This window comes from Colias eurytheme, chromosome 22, assembly GCF_061535395.1.
Source record: "Colias eurytheme isolate Ceu_HAF_F1 chromosome 22, ilColEury1 Martin Lab GWU primary, whole genome shotgun sequence".
NCBI lineage: Eukaryota > Metazoa > Arthropoda > Insecta > Lepidoptera > Pieridae > Colias > Colias eurytheme.
The window spans coordinates 310,854-327,034 of NC_143001.1; the positions used below are offsets into that span (position 1 = coordinate 310,854).

At 31.0% G+C, this 16,181-nt stretch overlaps 1 protein-coding gene and 3 non-coding genes across 4 annotated transcripts in view; 2 read left to right on the top strand and 2 right to left on the bottom strand.

The window, feature by feature from the left end:
• Nucleotides 1-303: 303 nt before the first annotated feature.
• On the bottom strand, nt 304-422 carry LOC149898456 (5S ribosomal RNA). Its single transcript, XR_016458057.1, has one exon. It is a non-coding gene; the product is annotated as a 5S ribosomal RNA (ribosomal RNA).
• Nucleotides 423-3,155: 2,733 nt separating this feature from the next.
• On the top strand, nt 3,156-3,274 carry LOC149898457 (5S ribosomal RNA). The gene has a single exon (XR_016458054.1). It is a non-coding gene; the product is annotated as a 5S ribosomal RNA (ribosomal RNA).
• A 4,495-nt stretch (nt 3,275-7,769) lies between these two features.
• On the bottom strand, nt 7,770-7,843 carry TRNAN-GUU (transfer RNA asparagine (anticodon GUU)). Its single transcript has one exon. It is a non-coding gene; the product is annotated as a tRNA-Asn (tRNA).
• A 3,696-nt stretch (nt 7,844-11,539) lies between these two features.
• LOC149898459 (uncharacterized) overlaps nt 11,540-16,181 on the top strand; it is a 28,365-nt gene continuing 23,723 nt past the window's right edge. The window contains exon 1 of the mRNA XM_090115055.1: nt 11,540-11,738. The gene's annotated coding sequence lies outside the window, so the exon portion shown is untranslated. The remainder of the gene's footprint in view (nt 11,739-16,181) is intronic.

Below are 16,181 nucleotides of genomic sequence, written 5' to 3' on the forward strand. Positions count from 1 at the left end.
ATTTCCGTGTCGCAGTGTAGTGCAGACAGAGACTAATGGAGTGGACGTCTCTGGGGACTCTGGGGAGTTACTCTGTGGCAAGTCTGTGACCCTTTGATTTGTTGATTGTGCAAGGAAATCTGTAAATAAACGAACAAATGAACTATGAGCTAATTTTAGAATAAAAATAAAAAAAGAGAATAAAGTGTTTTATATTCTGAAAAATTAAATACACCGTATTTTTTAAATTTAAGATTAATTTAAAATTCAACTATAGTATAATAATATTATGTACGGTATAAGTGTGAATAAAATGATGCAAAAAGCCAACATCACGCGGTGTTCCCAGGCGGTCACCCATCCAAGTACTGACCGCGCCCGACGTTGCTTAACTTCGGTGATCGGACGAGAACCGGTGTATTCAACGTGGTATGGACGTTGGCGACAGTTTAATCGAAATTAACAAACGGTTTATAAAATACTTATTAGGAATAACTTCTTATTTTACACAAACAAATAACCAGCTAGAAATTGGTCATCGTTATTTTAACTAGGTACAATAAATGAAACGTGGATCTACTTTACTTTGAAATTTGTTAGAATTAAAATATTAAATTGACTTTTCATTGAATTCAATCATGGACTAATAGCACAGACTAATAATAATATACTACGTATACAATAATAGAATATATTCTATTAGTCCATGATTCAATAATAGTATTCTGTATTTCTTATTAAAAATAATTTATCAAAAACAGATATGCTCCATTGCATCTTTTTCGTTCTCCTCGTATGAACCTTCCTTATGTTTTAACAAAAACGCGTCAAAGACTTGTAACTTGAAGGCATAGAATTAAATACCACAGGACTATATCGATATATATATATAGTCTTGGAAATTTAAAAACTTAGTAAAATTATATGGATATTTCTTAGCAGCGCCATCTTTTATCGAATAGAATTACCATGATTATTTAAATATTTTCTTGCTTTTCCTTTAGTACCTTGTATAAATTATAGATGGCGCTGAAATATATTTTATTACAATACTGTAGTAAATTTAATTAAAGCGCCATCTATGTTAGATGACGCTTTAATTAAATTTACTACAGCGCCATCTCTGATACTTTTGTTATAACTACTGTGTTATTTATTATCTTACATATATCATAGATGGCGTTGAAATATATTTAATTACAATACAAGATAACATAGATGGCGCTTTAATCAAATTAAATACAAATACCTATAGGATTTTAATTTTTTTTACTTTTTCACGTAAAAATAGTGATGTTAAAAATTGTAAAATAATATTTCAAAGATTTTGAATTTCTGTTATGAGAGCGTTTTCAAAAAAAAGTGTACCATGCCTGAATTTATGGATAAATTTTAAATGTTGCATTTTTAATGAAATTTTGATTTAGAAATTTTAAATATACATCATAGTAAGTGAAATTGTATTTAATTGCTTGCAGATTAATTTGTTTTACGAGAAATCATCAAAATAAATTGGGACTGTGAAAAAAAGTGTCAGTTTTGCGACAGTCATTAATGCTCATGTAACTATTAACTACGAAGAAAGACGCAAAATATTTTGATTGTGTTACGAAGATTATAACATACATTATTTAAAAAATAGAAAATTGAAGTCGACAAATTAATAAAATTCCTATTAAACGAGCTTTAAGTTCTGTTTTGCCACAGCTGATGCCAAAGTAGCCGTTACTTTTACGATACTTAATACATTTCGATTAAAATCGGCAAAGTGGTTATTTTATTTCGGAACAGTAAAACCATTTTAAATATTGAAATCAAATTATTTGTGTCTCGTATAATAAAAAAATGTAAAAACTAAAATTTTTCTTGTCGCAAAACGGGGGACTGTCGCAAAACCGATAGACCATTTTTCATAAGGCTAGGTTTATATTGAATCCAATTAACATGGTTAAAATAAAACCGAGAATACGTTTACAAAAATTTTATTTAAGTCTGATAAAAAAAATACACCAACACATAGTTTGACACAGTATCAATTTTAGGGTAAAACTCAGAGTTACACTACCTACACCTTTTAACTTTCCATACATGTATCACATATTATGTATTCAGGGTATACCTGCTGACCAACGCATTCATTGCAATACCATTTTTTGCAAATTATACATGTCCTTTTTGGTCCCGAGATCAGTGAAACCTAAAAATATGAAAAAATTATAAAAATTATGAAGAATATTACAATGACAATCTAGACTTGGCTTTATGCTGCAGTTTTGCGACTTTTCTTGTCAGCCTATAGGTCACGAAGCAAAATGTTGCAAAACTGACGTGACGTTTTCTTTTCAGTTTTTAGTCAAAATTATATTCTGACGAAAAAATGTGCCTACACTGATTATCAAATGTAAATAACGGTTAATGAATATATTGCTCATCTTCTGAAAGTATTTAAACGATGTTTACTTCCCTGTATCAAGTAATAATATGTCTCAAACCAGACAGTAGAAATTGCAACGGCCGTTGCACTCACAAAACACTTCTGTTTTACTCGAACTGTATTTGAAAATAAGCTTTTTTAAATTGGCGGACGGTGAAAGTAAACGATAATTTTGCCATTTATAAAATTCAAATAGTAATCTAAAATTTGTAAGTGACATTATTAGCCGTGATAAACCCGACATGTCCGGTCGGTACCACTTTTTAAGATATTTTTGGAAATCAAATTGCTTTTAAACGATTATAAGGCCTTAATTATGAACTACATGCGACGATTCGCAAATAAATGTACTTTTAGATGACACTAAAACTTATGGTACCTTGGTATAAAACTTTTTAGAATCGCTTCTCTAACATCGAAGAACTTGGATGGGGACACGCCAAAAACTGACACTTTAGTTTTAAAAATGATTATTTAAAAAATAGTACGCAATGTTTCCGTGAATTAATTGTTTGCATTTATCAAATTATGGTGTATTTAATACTTTTCAAGCATTATATAATTAGCCATCATATAAATTTTACTTGTTATTCGACTTGAAACACAGGGGACAGGCCGAAAGTGAGGGGTACACTTTTTTTTGAAAACGCTCATGAATATTTTAATCGTTTATTACATTGTTGTATTGAAATTACAATTGCATTATTTCGCTAATAAGTTTAGTAATTTCATAACATCTGTCGCCAACGTCCATACCACGTTGAATATACCGGTTCTCGTCCGATCACCGAAGTTAAGCAACGTCGGGCGCGGTCAGTACTTGGATGGGTGACCGCCTGGGAACACCGCGTGATGTTGGCTTTTTGCATGTCAACACACTTTTTATACATTAAAATTGATTTTAGGTACAGAACCATAAATCTAACCTATTATTAATGAGCAGCGTCATGGTGGTTATGAATAGTTTTCACATGACGAAAGATAAACAACTAAGTATGCTAGTCACAAGTCACAACTCACAGTATATCCTTGACATGTTAATAGAGCATCTCTAAATGGCTGCTGTGTGCTAACTGTACCGTGGGAATTGCATGTGCAACGTTCGATTAATTATATCCTCGTAAGCCCCAATGACAAGAATATAATATATCGGCCTAAATTAATTTATGAGATTATGAAATCGCTGCCTAACGAAGTATAAGTAGGTATAACAGCAGTACATAATATCGAATTTTAATTTATTTTGTTCATTAGTTTACTTTTTGCTCAAACAATTCCTCAAATTGAAATGTGTGTTAATTATTTGATTTTGATTTTAAAGCAAATAAAATTTTATGTGTAGGTTATTTTTTCATACGTTTGTTTTATTTTATTTAGGGACTAGGGAGATAGACGCATGAAATGGGTCTCAAAAGTTCATAGGGGACAAGTCCAGACGACAAATTTTACATTTATATTCGTCATGAGGTTTAATAAAAAGTCATATATGGAAATCCATGTATTATTATAATAATTTAGAGATTTATACGCAACACAGCAAACAATCTTCTTTACAATCTTTATGGTTAGTAAACTCATCAAAAACTCAAAAAGTTCTGCAAGAATAGAGCTTAAATTTTAACAAATATTGAACAAAAGTTAATATTGAGGAAATAAATTAATCCTAACAAAAGGTAAAAGGAATTCGAACCAATTTGCCGAAACTCAATACCAAAATATAGGTACTTACCGTATTTCAACCAACTTTTGTACTCAATTTCAACGAAAGAGGTTTAACTTAGTACAATTTTCACGTGTTATAGAAACTTAATTAATAATTTATTATGATAAGCAACAACCTCCAAAGCCTTACGCAAGCTTAGGTCATTAACTCGATCACTACGTAACAGTTCAAACACCTGGCAATGCCTTAGAAGCATCAAGCAATTTCACTTCGACCTTGTCTATTATAAATGCATTTGATAGCTTTTTCATATTCATAGTCATTTTAAATAGCTTTGCCCGTGGCTTTCTGCGTAGACGATTATACACACGTGCTAAGTGCTAACGATTCTTTTCAAGTATGTAGATAATGTATGTTTTTTTAAATTTCAGATTTTGAGCTGAGTAATTTGAAGATTTCAGGTATTCATATCTGTAGACTGTTTGCCAATTACTTTACATAATTATAAATATTAATTACATATTTGTTACTAATATGTCCAGCAAGTTCGTATATTTAGCTCTTTTAAAAAAATAGTATGACATGATTTTCAAAAACTATACTGTGTGAATGTTTGTCAGTTTGAATGGGCCAGTACCTTCAATCCGTGTTATTACTAAATTTACACGGATTGAATATATTTTTCTGAAGTGTAATACGTAATAAAGTGTAATAATAAATCGTAAGGAGCCACAAAGTCTGCTTTAACTAAAACAAGTACTTACTCATTTTATTACATAAGTCATTTCTCTTGAAAGAATGTGGCAGCTGATAGGCTTTCATAGCCGCTGGCGATCTGCTCGTGACGAAACACTTGCTAAGAGCAACTGGTTTGACTACTTTCTGACCGTTTTTGGGGTTTTCGTGTAACATAATAGAAGGGTTTTGTAGGATGTTCGAGTTTATGAGCGAAACGAATGAGCACAGATTACTAAATAAGTAATAACTATAATAGCTACTAAGTTAGATGGTTAGAAATTGTTGAAATGTAAGGGTTTTTTTCCTTGCTACTCACTATTTAAAAATTGAATTATTTATTGACTTGTATAACGCTTCGGAAAATTAAAAGTTAATAATAAGTAAGACTTGTACTCGTTTGCAATTATTACATTTTCATAGCACAAAAAGATATACATATTTTAATTTTATTTTTTGGTTATATAAAGTTGTAAAATGTAGCTCATAGTAAGATAATCCTGAATTTCTATATAAATATTGTAATATTATATTATGTGTACAGTTTTTATCATCTTATTGCGATATATTACATATACATTTATACAGAAAAAAATATAAAGACGTCAATCATTAGCACACATGTTATAAAAAGACATATGTATAGCACCGTTGATACAGCGAAAGCATGGAAAGTTCAAACAGAAAAACCGATAAATAATATATATAAGTATAAATAATATATGCTAATCATTACACTGATGTTGCGTAAGAAGAAAGCCGGACGCGCGGGTTTGCCTACTTAGTGTATTAGCAAGCGCGGAAGGTATGTACATGGGAATTTAGAGATTGTAATAATTAACACGGTAGCTTGTATTGTAGACTAGATTATGTATGTGTGTTTATTATTTACAGGTAATTCATTCCGACTCTGCCTGGATTGAAACAGGATGGAAATAGAAATATATGTTACGCTGTTTCACAGGAATTATACAGAAATGGATTTCTACTGAAGATGAAAATTCAACAATTCATTTATTACAAAACTAGATTTCCGCCCGCGGCTTCGCCCGCGTTTGCAAAGGAAAACCCGCATAGTTCCCGTTCCCGTGGGATTTCCGGGATAAAAACTATCCTATGTGTTAATCCAAGTTACCCTCTATATGTGTGCTAAATTTCATTGTAATCGGTTCAGTAGTTTTTACGTGAAAGAGTAACAAACATCCATACATCCATACATCCATACATCCATACATCCATACATCCTTACAAACTTTCGCCTTTATAATATGTATTAGATAAATGAATAAATATATAATTACTATATGCTGCTTAAAAATATGGTTTTATTTACAATTAGTCAGTAGCTACTCTCAATTTTTAATCGCTCCTTTATTATTAAATATATATGAAAAATAATTCATAATAATTCATAAATTATGCTCTGATAGTATTTTCAATCAAGAAACAAATATTTGAAATCGACTTCTGCCCGCGACTGTCCACGACATTCTTGTTAAAAGGACTAATGCGACGTCAAAGCATTGCGGTAACATTTCAACAGTTTCGTATATCGGCTACATACCAGACAGACATTCATATCTTACATTACTATGAATGCAAGTAAATGCAAGTAAAGTAAAAACTGTAGTATGTATTACCTATTAAAAAAATAGATTTTTTCCAAAGTGTTTATTGTCATATCTTACTTGTAAAATATGAATGAAGAAGATTGATTTATGTAAAAACAAGCTCATCTAAATTCAAATGAGAAGATAAATGATTTGATTCATTCTATGCAAAATTTCGCCGCCGCACCTTTGAAGTTTATTATTATAGGTTATTTATTCTAACTCTTCACTTTCGAGACATGTATATAACAGTGTATTGTATATATGTATTGAAAGTGTATTTTTTATTAATGAACTTTTGTTTAGATTTTGTTAATATTTAAGATTATAACTTTGACATTTTGTTGTAATGAGAGGAAGTATTATCACAGAATATAATATAATAGTGTATTATATAATTATTTTTAACATTACCAATACCTGCCTGGCCTGATCGCCTCCTTGGTACAGTGGTTGACGCGTGAGTGTAGAACCGAGGGATCCTGGGTTCGTTTTTCGGTGGAGACGAAGAAATAAAAAAATGTCTCGGTCTGGCAGGACACAGAAGGCTGATCACCTACTTGTCCCTAAAGAAAATATATCAGTGAAACAGTTGTATCTTACCCCACTAGGGGACATGGGACTGCTCTTTAATATTTGCAATAAAATTACCTCACCAATATCTTCAATAACATCGTGAGAACCAACTTACGCTGCTCTTCGGATTGCGTTTCGCAAATCGCCGTGAATCGAGAAATGGACCGATAAATTGTATTTCTAATGTATTATATTGTATAGCATTACTTGTGTTGCGTGTTGGATGACATTTTACGAACGTTAATCGGAACAATACCTACTCTGTGTGCAATATTATAGGTAAATTGTAACAATAATGTAAGTAGAACAAAAACAAAACACACAAAATAATGCTTATAATGTTTACATTACCTACAGACAACAGGATTCAGGCTTCTTTTCATAACCAATATTTCTCTTCTTTTAACCCCCGGTCAAATTATTTGGAACTAAATAACATTTTGTATTGCAGTTTCAATTAATTTATTATTATTTTGTAGAGAATATTCTCTACAAATTAATGAGTTTAAAACAAATAACAATTATTTCATGACGACAATTACAATTAATTCTACAGGGGTCTTAGTACGCAATGACAAAAATAAAAATGATGGTCAGAACGCTGATACCGGATACCTTAAGATACTGTATTATTATATTATATGTAGTATCTTCACCGTGTGTGACGCGCTTTATATCCACTGCTACTATCTTCTTGAACTGGAGCTAGTTTTTATTGTTTGTACAATATTACGAATTTATTATTTCATGAAATAAGGGTTAAAAAAGAATCCGCCCCCGGGTGGGCTCGAACCACCAACCTTTCGGTTAACAGCCGAACGCGCTAGCCGATTGCGCCACGGAGGCTATACTGACCCATTTAATTTTACATAACATACTGTATATGAAATAATATTTAATATTTCATTGTTAAACAGACTAAAGAATTGTTCAGTAAATTATGTAATAATGTAACATTACAATAACAAAAGTCTGTTACAAGATGTTTTTCGAAGTAGCTATGCAACTGCTTGAAACACATAAAAATTAAAATGTATATATTTTTATTTTAAAGTCTACATACTTAGAAGTCCATAATGAATAATGTTTATAAAATCAAATACTTCCGAAAATTTCACAGGTCGTGTAAAAGGATGTACCTATTTTGTTAATCTGGTTTTCAACTACATCAACACGGTAACTCTGAGTTCAAAGCACTTCTAGAAGAAGTCTATTTGACTAAATATATTTTGCATAGACTTTTTGAAACATGTTACCTTTTATTAAGAATTTATAAAGAAAGTTAATTCATGATCAACGATTTGACCGCATATAATAAATTGTAGATGCCGAATTTCATCAAGATTGATTTAGTGGTTTAGCCGCGAAAGCGGAACAGACAGGATTTTATAATTTTGTATTTTATTATAAGTACAGAATTCACATTTAAATAAAATAGAAAAATAAGTCTCTACTCTCTAGTCTCTACCGAAAGCAGTACCCTCCTTTTAACAATGATAATTAGATACTTAAATTTTCAAGATATTACGAAATTCTTTGTTATTTTTATTAATTGAAACAAAAACACTAATTAAATGAATTTCATATGTGTAAATAAATAACTATTTCAAGTTTGTATTAAATGTATGTTTATTTTAATTAAAGTTTTTGGACAAAGTGTGTTAATATCACAATATACAATATAAATTAATATGTATTTAGAAAGTCCTATCAAACATGAGCGCGTAATCATTTCCGATAGTGATTTATCAGATATTTTTAATTGTTATTGGAATTTTAATTAAATTTTTATACTCATCCTTGTTATTTTGTCTAAAATAGTGTTCTACTTATTTATTTTATTTGTAAATTGTAACACTATTTTTTGTTCATTTCATCGTGTGTTTTGTGTGCATTTTTTGTTCATTTCATCGCAATTAATTTTATTTTGATTGAATAGTGAGATAGTTTTTACTTTTGGTTGTACGGAGGTTTTACTTGCGAGGTCCGTACGAACCATATTGAAATTTTGACTGTCTATTTTCTTTGTGAACAGCTCTACAATTACAATTACTATCTACTAGCTTTCCGCCCGCGGCTTCGCCTGCGTTTTCAAAGAAAAACCCGCATACTTCCCGTTCCCGTGGGATTTCCGGGATAAAACCTATCCTATGTGTTAATCCAAGTTACCCTCTATACGTGTGCTTAATTTCATTGTAATCGGTTCAGTAGTATTTGCGTGAAAGAGTAAAAAACACACACACACGTGTGTGCACACTGCACACGTCACACATCCTCACAAACTTTCGCATTTATAATATTAGTTATAGGACTAATCAGCAGAAAAACAATTTCTATGGCTTTATTCTTATATGAAATAAAAATTCAACATAAATTCACGATTATAATATAAACCTACTCATACACTTTTTGGAACGAAACAAAGCAAAAATTGTATTTGTATTTATGACTAGCCGCTTGTCCCAGCTTCGTCTGTATTGACCTGAAAATAACATAGCGTATGTTATTTATAAAATATAGCTTATCGGCCTTACTTATAAAAAGTTAAACAATGGATAAATTTCTACCATTTTCTACTATAGCTTTGTCCTGCTCTTGCTCACATGAAACGTCAATCATAAAAACAAGACAGGTTATTGCAATAACTAATCCATTGCATAGCGAATGGGTAACATTTTATAAGTAAGACCGTATGTTTTTAGGAAAATGACAGGTATATTATAAGATCAGGTAAATGTGGAGCAAGCTTCAAATTTGAATAGGATGCAAATTGGTAGAGAATAATTTACTTATATCGTTAGATATTTATTTAAATAAAAAGCCAAACATTTCCTATTTATTCGTATAGTTTTATACAGGGTGTCCCACTGTTGGTATACTAAGCTCAAAGGAGATAACAGTTTTGCATACGCTGAGTACGTAAAAAATACTTTTAAAATTCCAGATGCAGTTTTTAATCAAATAGATGAATTCTTAAAACTCTATGTGTACACCCCTAATAAGCAACCCGCCCAACTTTGCCACCCGCACGTGACCTATCGTTTAAGATTATGTTTTCATAGACAAAATGCTCATATTAGCGAAGCGTTATATGGCAGCTGCGCGAAGCTAGAGAAGAAAACATGGATTTTCAGGAAAAATTTAGCAAAAATTTTTTGATGTAATTTTGTTGTTTAAGTATTTTTTACGTGATCAGTGTATGCAAAACTACAAGTCCCTTAGCGCTTAGTATACCAATAGTGGGACACCCTGTATACTTACGGTATAAACTATTTTTAGCATTGCAAAAGGAAGGAAGTCTTGCGACAGTCAGCGGCAAACAGCAATCATTATAAAAAAATGTAGTGCCTTTTTAAGACGTTGCTCTACCAAGCTATAAGATATCTCATTTCTAGACTTTTTTATATTGATCCTAGTAATCTAAATTTTTTTTAATAACTTAACTGTCTGTTTTTTTTAATTACGCTGTCTGTTTGGCTCTTCTTCACGCCTCAATCACAGAACCGATTTAGATGAAATTTGGTACAGAGATAAAGAAAAATTACATAGGAAAGTTTTCAATTTTCATCCCGGTAATCCCTCTGGCGGAGAGTTAGTACTTATTTAACTAAAATTGAAATTAATTTTAATATAATCAAAACATTACCTCTTTCTATACCTAGTGATTTAATTGAGTCAAAATATAACTTACAAACTTCAAAGCGATATTTTTTATACAAAAGAAAGGTTTAAAACGGAAGTTCGACAGCGGTAACAAGTTTTTGTAGAGACTTTTTTAATTTCCTCCTAAAAAAGGGCCGTGAGAAATGTCGATTAGAATCTTATAGATAGGAATGATTCGACAGTGTGTGTAATTTTGTATTAGGGATTATAAAATATGTTTAAATCGTCTTTCCATTCTCTCAATTCTTAAACAAATCATGTTATTGTAAAATATAATTTTATAAGTAGAGGAGTCCTACTCTACAATATTATCGAGACTGGAAGACTTTATTTATTTACCTAGATAGAACTAAAATAAATTATTAACACTGAAAAGCTTTTTTTTTACTTGTTTAGTTGAATGCACTAATCTCAGGAACTGCGTATAGAGGCCATTGAGATTCTTCTATTAATCCATACCAATATTATAAAGCTGAAGAGTTTGTTTGTTTGAACGCGCTAATCTCAGGAACTACTGGTCCGATTTGAAAAATTCTTTCGGTGTTAGATAGCCCATTTATCGAGGAAGTCTATAGGCTATATATCATTACGCTAAGACCAACAAGAATGGCGAGCCACGCGGGTGAAACCGTGAAGCGCATGTTTTTAAAAATTATATTGCAATTGAAATCTGTAGGCTGTAAAAAAATACATTACATATTTGTATCAATAATTTTTTTTTGCCTTTTTTAACTTGAAGATTGTAAAGTTAAAAAGTAACTAATTACTTATATACATAAGAAAATTAAAGTTCAAACCCACTATGATACAACATTATACGTTTCTAAGACGTACCATTTCCCCACGTCCTACCATCACCACTCGTGGTAGCACCACTCTGCACTCACCACTCTCAGACACAAGACAGTCGCCTCCACACAGCCGTGACAAACAGACGCTTTATATATATATATATATAGTTGTGAACCATTTTTGTTGTGCAAAAAATGTGATTCCAACGACATTCAAGGGATTTTCATGTATTTTGGATATTGTTTTTTTGTGAACTCACTGTGTTGTTTTTGTGAAATATTTTAAGGTATGTATTTTTCGTTTTTATTATTTTATTGGAATAAATAACAAAAAACACCGAACCTGAAAGAAATTAAGGTACTTTCAGACTTTTTGATGACACGTACGACATTACGTACCTCAGCATTTTCTTTTAATATGTACTAATTTTATTTCTATGGATTTTTATGTTTTCGGCTTTTACGTATTTCATAAAATATTTTTTATTTAAGATTATTAGAAAATACTTGTAAATGATGCAAGCTTTTTGACTCTCGCGATGCCAGCGAAGCTTAGAGCTTTACCGAAAGCTCGTGTAGCACTTTTACTTTTATTACTTATGCTATACTTTAAAATATAATATTATGTTAATTATCACGTCAGCTGAATTTATTTCACCTTACACTTTCCAACTTTTCAAAACCTTTTCTCCAAAACAACTTTAGGATTTAGTATTTATTTATTTTTTATATTAGGTCATTGAAAAATATTTATAAATATAATTTTATAGATGAAAATCGAAAATATTGATTAAACAAATTATTGTATTCGACTATTCGCTATAACACGCGATATTACAAACATATTAATGAAAATACATTCAGAAAGTTACATTTTAATTAAAATGCTTCCTTTAGTGACAAAATTAATACATAAATGTATGCGTGACTTATACATTTCATTACTTAGCTTAGTAGAAATTACTGCCGCGTTTCGGTATAATTATAAATATCCGAGGTTTTTACATATTAATATTATTGATATGTGAAATTCTAAGTCAATCGATAAATCATTATATTTATAATTTATGATATGCTAATTTGAATGAATACTTTCATAAGATTAAAATAAATCTAACTAATAAGTTTCTATGAATGGATATGAGATTGTAGTTATGTTTTACGCTTTTTATGTAAAAACTTTCGAGCCGCAAGTATGCAGAAAGGTTATTTAAATTATTCTGCAAAAAGAAAGGCATACGTCTGAAGCTGTATTCATTTACATATTTTGAATTTGGTTGAAATGTTACCCCATTTTTAGATAACTATTATTGTATGAAAACAACTAATATATTATGTATCATGATAGATACCTACGATACATATTGCAAGTAGTAAACATTGTTTGTATATTTGAGCTAACATCCGGAACTGCGGATCCGGTTTTGAGAATACCTTCACAAGTAAACGAACACGTTGAATCATGAATGCTGTAGAATAAAATTAATACGAAATTTTATGTTTGAATGTAAACTGTGCTAGTATTTCATGAAGAATCTACTGAACAGATATAGCTCATAAGATATTTAAATACAATATGATGAATCATGAACCTGAAATCTAAATAATATGTAGGTAAGTGTTTTAGGGGCTAAAGCTTGTTTCTATAAAGAGCTGAAATTAGTTATAACATTTTCGATAAAATAAAGACCCATTAGACACGGCATACTTAGAACCATACCGATTTTATACATAGGTATTTCGATTTCAATCAATTCTAAAGGTTGTACAGATAAATATGAAGCTTACAACATAAAAAACTTACAGAAAATGAATGAAAATTTCATTACACTGGACGACTATCCGAACATCAAGTTTTAAACAATTGGTGTGAAGACAAGACATTCAAAGGTTCATAACTCATAATATACTTACTATTATCCGTGGTATTAGCACTAAAAAAAGGCAGATATCTTCAATAATGACGTAAAGCATCTCCATCAGCGCGATTTCTATAATTTTCCCACAATCTAGCGATTAGAAAGTCATTTGTCTTATTGATTGTTCAGACAATAATGTCTTCGATCTGCCACGGGGCACTTTCGCTCGTTCAAGGGCGTTAGGCTGCTGTCACACTGGGGAATTAAAATTATAGATGAGATAAATCATTAATAAATAATAGATAAAGATGTGGTACAGACACTGTTTCAAAGCAACCAAAGAAGTGCACTCTGCGCATATAGTGAATGTGTCCTAAGAATTTTGAGTCTATCATAAGTCACAACATTGCATAGGACTGAAAATCAGCAGTTCACAGTTATTTAAAATCTACGATAAACATAATCTTGGCTTTGTGTTTAATAGTTAGTAAGGAAGGGAGATTATTTAAAGACGCAATAAAGTAATGAAATATAGGATAACAGTGTGGGGCTGAAAAGAACGACTATTTGGCATATCAGCATATGCCATTAATTATATTATATAATATGCCATATATATTTATTTCATAACTTTATTCCGTCTTTAAATAATCTCCGTTCTTCACTAACTATTGAACACACAAAGCCACGTAATTCTATGTACGAATACATTGATATAACGTCATATAATATTACTAAACAGATATCAAGTGACCGGTGCGGCAAGGGAGAAAGTATCAATGAGTTAACATCATTATAGCACAGATTATACCTTGGTTACGGACACCAAAATGGCGTTGCGTCATTCGTGGATATTTTGAAGATTTGGGACGTGCGAATTTATCGAAAAGTATTTATTTTACGGTGCATTTATGATTTACATCAAACTAGCGAATGCTCGTTCTAACCCCACTATGTCAAATTATTTTAATGTAAACAGGCGTAGAGCATTCTTTCGTTAATCTTAGTGCGTTCGAAAAGATTCTATGCAATGTTCTTATATTGAACAACACTGAATACGAGTTTTCGTTTACACTAAAAGATCGCGAATGAATGCTCTTGCTCTATGTTCGTTTGATGTAGTAATAATACCGTAAGAAGATAATTTTGGGCTGATCGAATAAGTAGGCATTTTAAGTAGAGCAACAAAAGCTCTTTATGTTGCAATCTTGCAACGTTGAATTAGTAGAAATCAAAACGACTTTTTTAAAATATAGGTAAAAGTTTTATTGTTGTTTATCAACATTCACGTATCAATAAAGATAAGCAGTTTAAACAGCAGAAATAATGGTGGTATTATAATAGTAGTTTAGACAAGACCTATTTACAGTAAGCACTTTCATGTTGGTTCTTCTTAGAAACTTCCTTCCCAACCGGCGGTAAATAATTATTGTATAATCAAACAGAAAAGTTAAGAAGCCCAGTCAAATGAATAAATAAATTTGGAAAATCCAAAAGTGCACGCCTCATAATTTTTTTTAATAAATATTTATTAATTATTATTTTTGTTTATTTAATAACAATTAAACCACATCGAATCAGACCCTGAAAAATGAAAGGGTTCTATTCCTGAGCATACTCAAGCGTAAGAGAAAAAAAAAGACTCGATTAGTAAAGTATTTCGGTCGCTATCGTGTTAACAAGAAAAAGGATCCGCACGTACAGACACACGGACGTCCAAGACAGAACTTTTTTAATCTGTTTTTTAACTAGTTTAAATAACAAAAATGACATCAAAAATATCATGAACGTTAAAAATAGTGTTTTTTCTTGATATGTGTGTGTATGTATTATCTTACAAGTGCAATGTATGATACATAAAGACATTTTAAGTTTGAAAAATCAGATGTTTTGCGCGAAGTGACAGTAGAACCCCCCTCAACGCTTCGCTTATGAGGCGTGCAATAGTTCTTTTTATTATTCCTTACATGCATTTAGTATGTTTTAATTAAAATAATTATGTATATTACATTCTCTACATTTCTTTTACTAATTATGAACTCATAGAGATTATTTACCAAGGAATACTAAAAAAGTGTTAATTATAGCAGTAATTTGAATTTTTACTTGTTACAAGAAAGACAAATTTTAATATTTTAAATTTTAATGTTGATTAATTAGATTTCAGAATTATATTTTGAATATTATAAGGATTCCAAATACCAAATAACAGGAAATGTATTACATTCCGCCGTAAAATTAAAAGCTACTGTATACAACGTGGATTGTAAGGGAATGTATTACCCAAGTAAGCAAGGAAACAGACAATTCGATAAGAATTTTCAGACATTAAATTGTTTCGCCATTCGATATAAATAAATGTAAATATATAACGAATAGCTTGCGTGCGATCCGCTCCACGGCGATGTAGTTCACTGGGACGACGTTTCCACTACTGGCTGTTTTCACTGCCATTTTGTTTTTAATTTTATGAAGAAATAACGAAAAGCTGACAGAATAACAGCGTTACAGCCTCAGCTGTAACATTCATACTGAGTCTGCAGTAATCCTTTTCCCTGAGGTGATACAGATATAATATAATATTATTACGTCTACACAATATATTGTTTTACCCAGTTATACCCTGTTTTTTAAGTTATAAGTATTTTCTGTAGGTATCTAATGTACTGTATCATTTTTTTGGGAATAAATGTGCTTCTATTCTATTCTATTCTATTCAAATAGTGCGGGAATTTTGTGTGTGGCGCGCTTTTTTAGGGTTCCGTAGCCAAAATGGCAAAAACGGAACCCTTATAGTTTCGTCATGTCCGTCTGTCCGTCTGTCCGTCTGTCCGTCTGTCACAGCCGATTTACTCGGAAACTATAAGTACT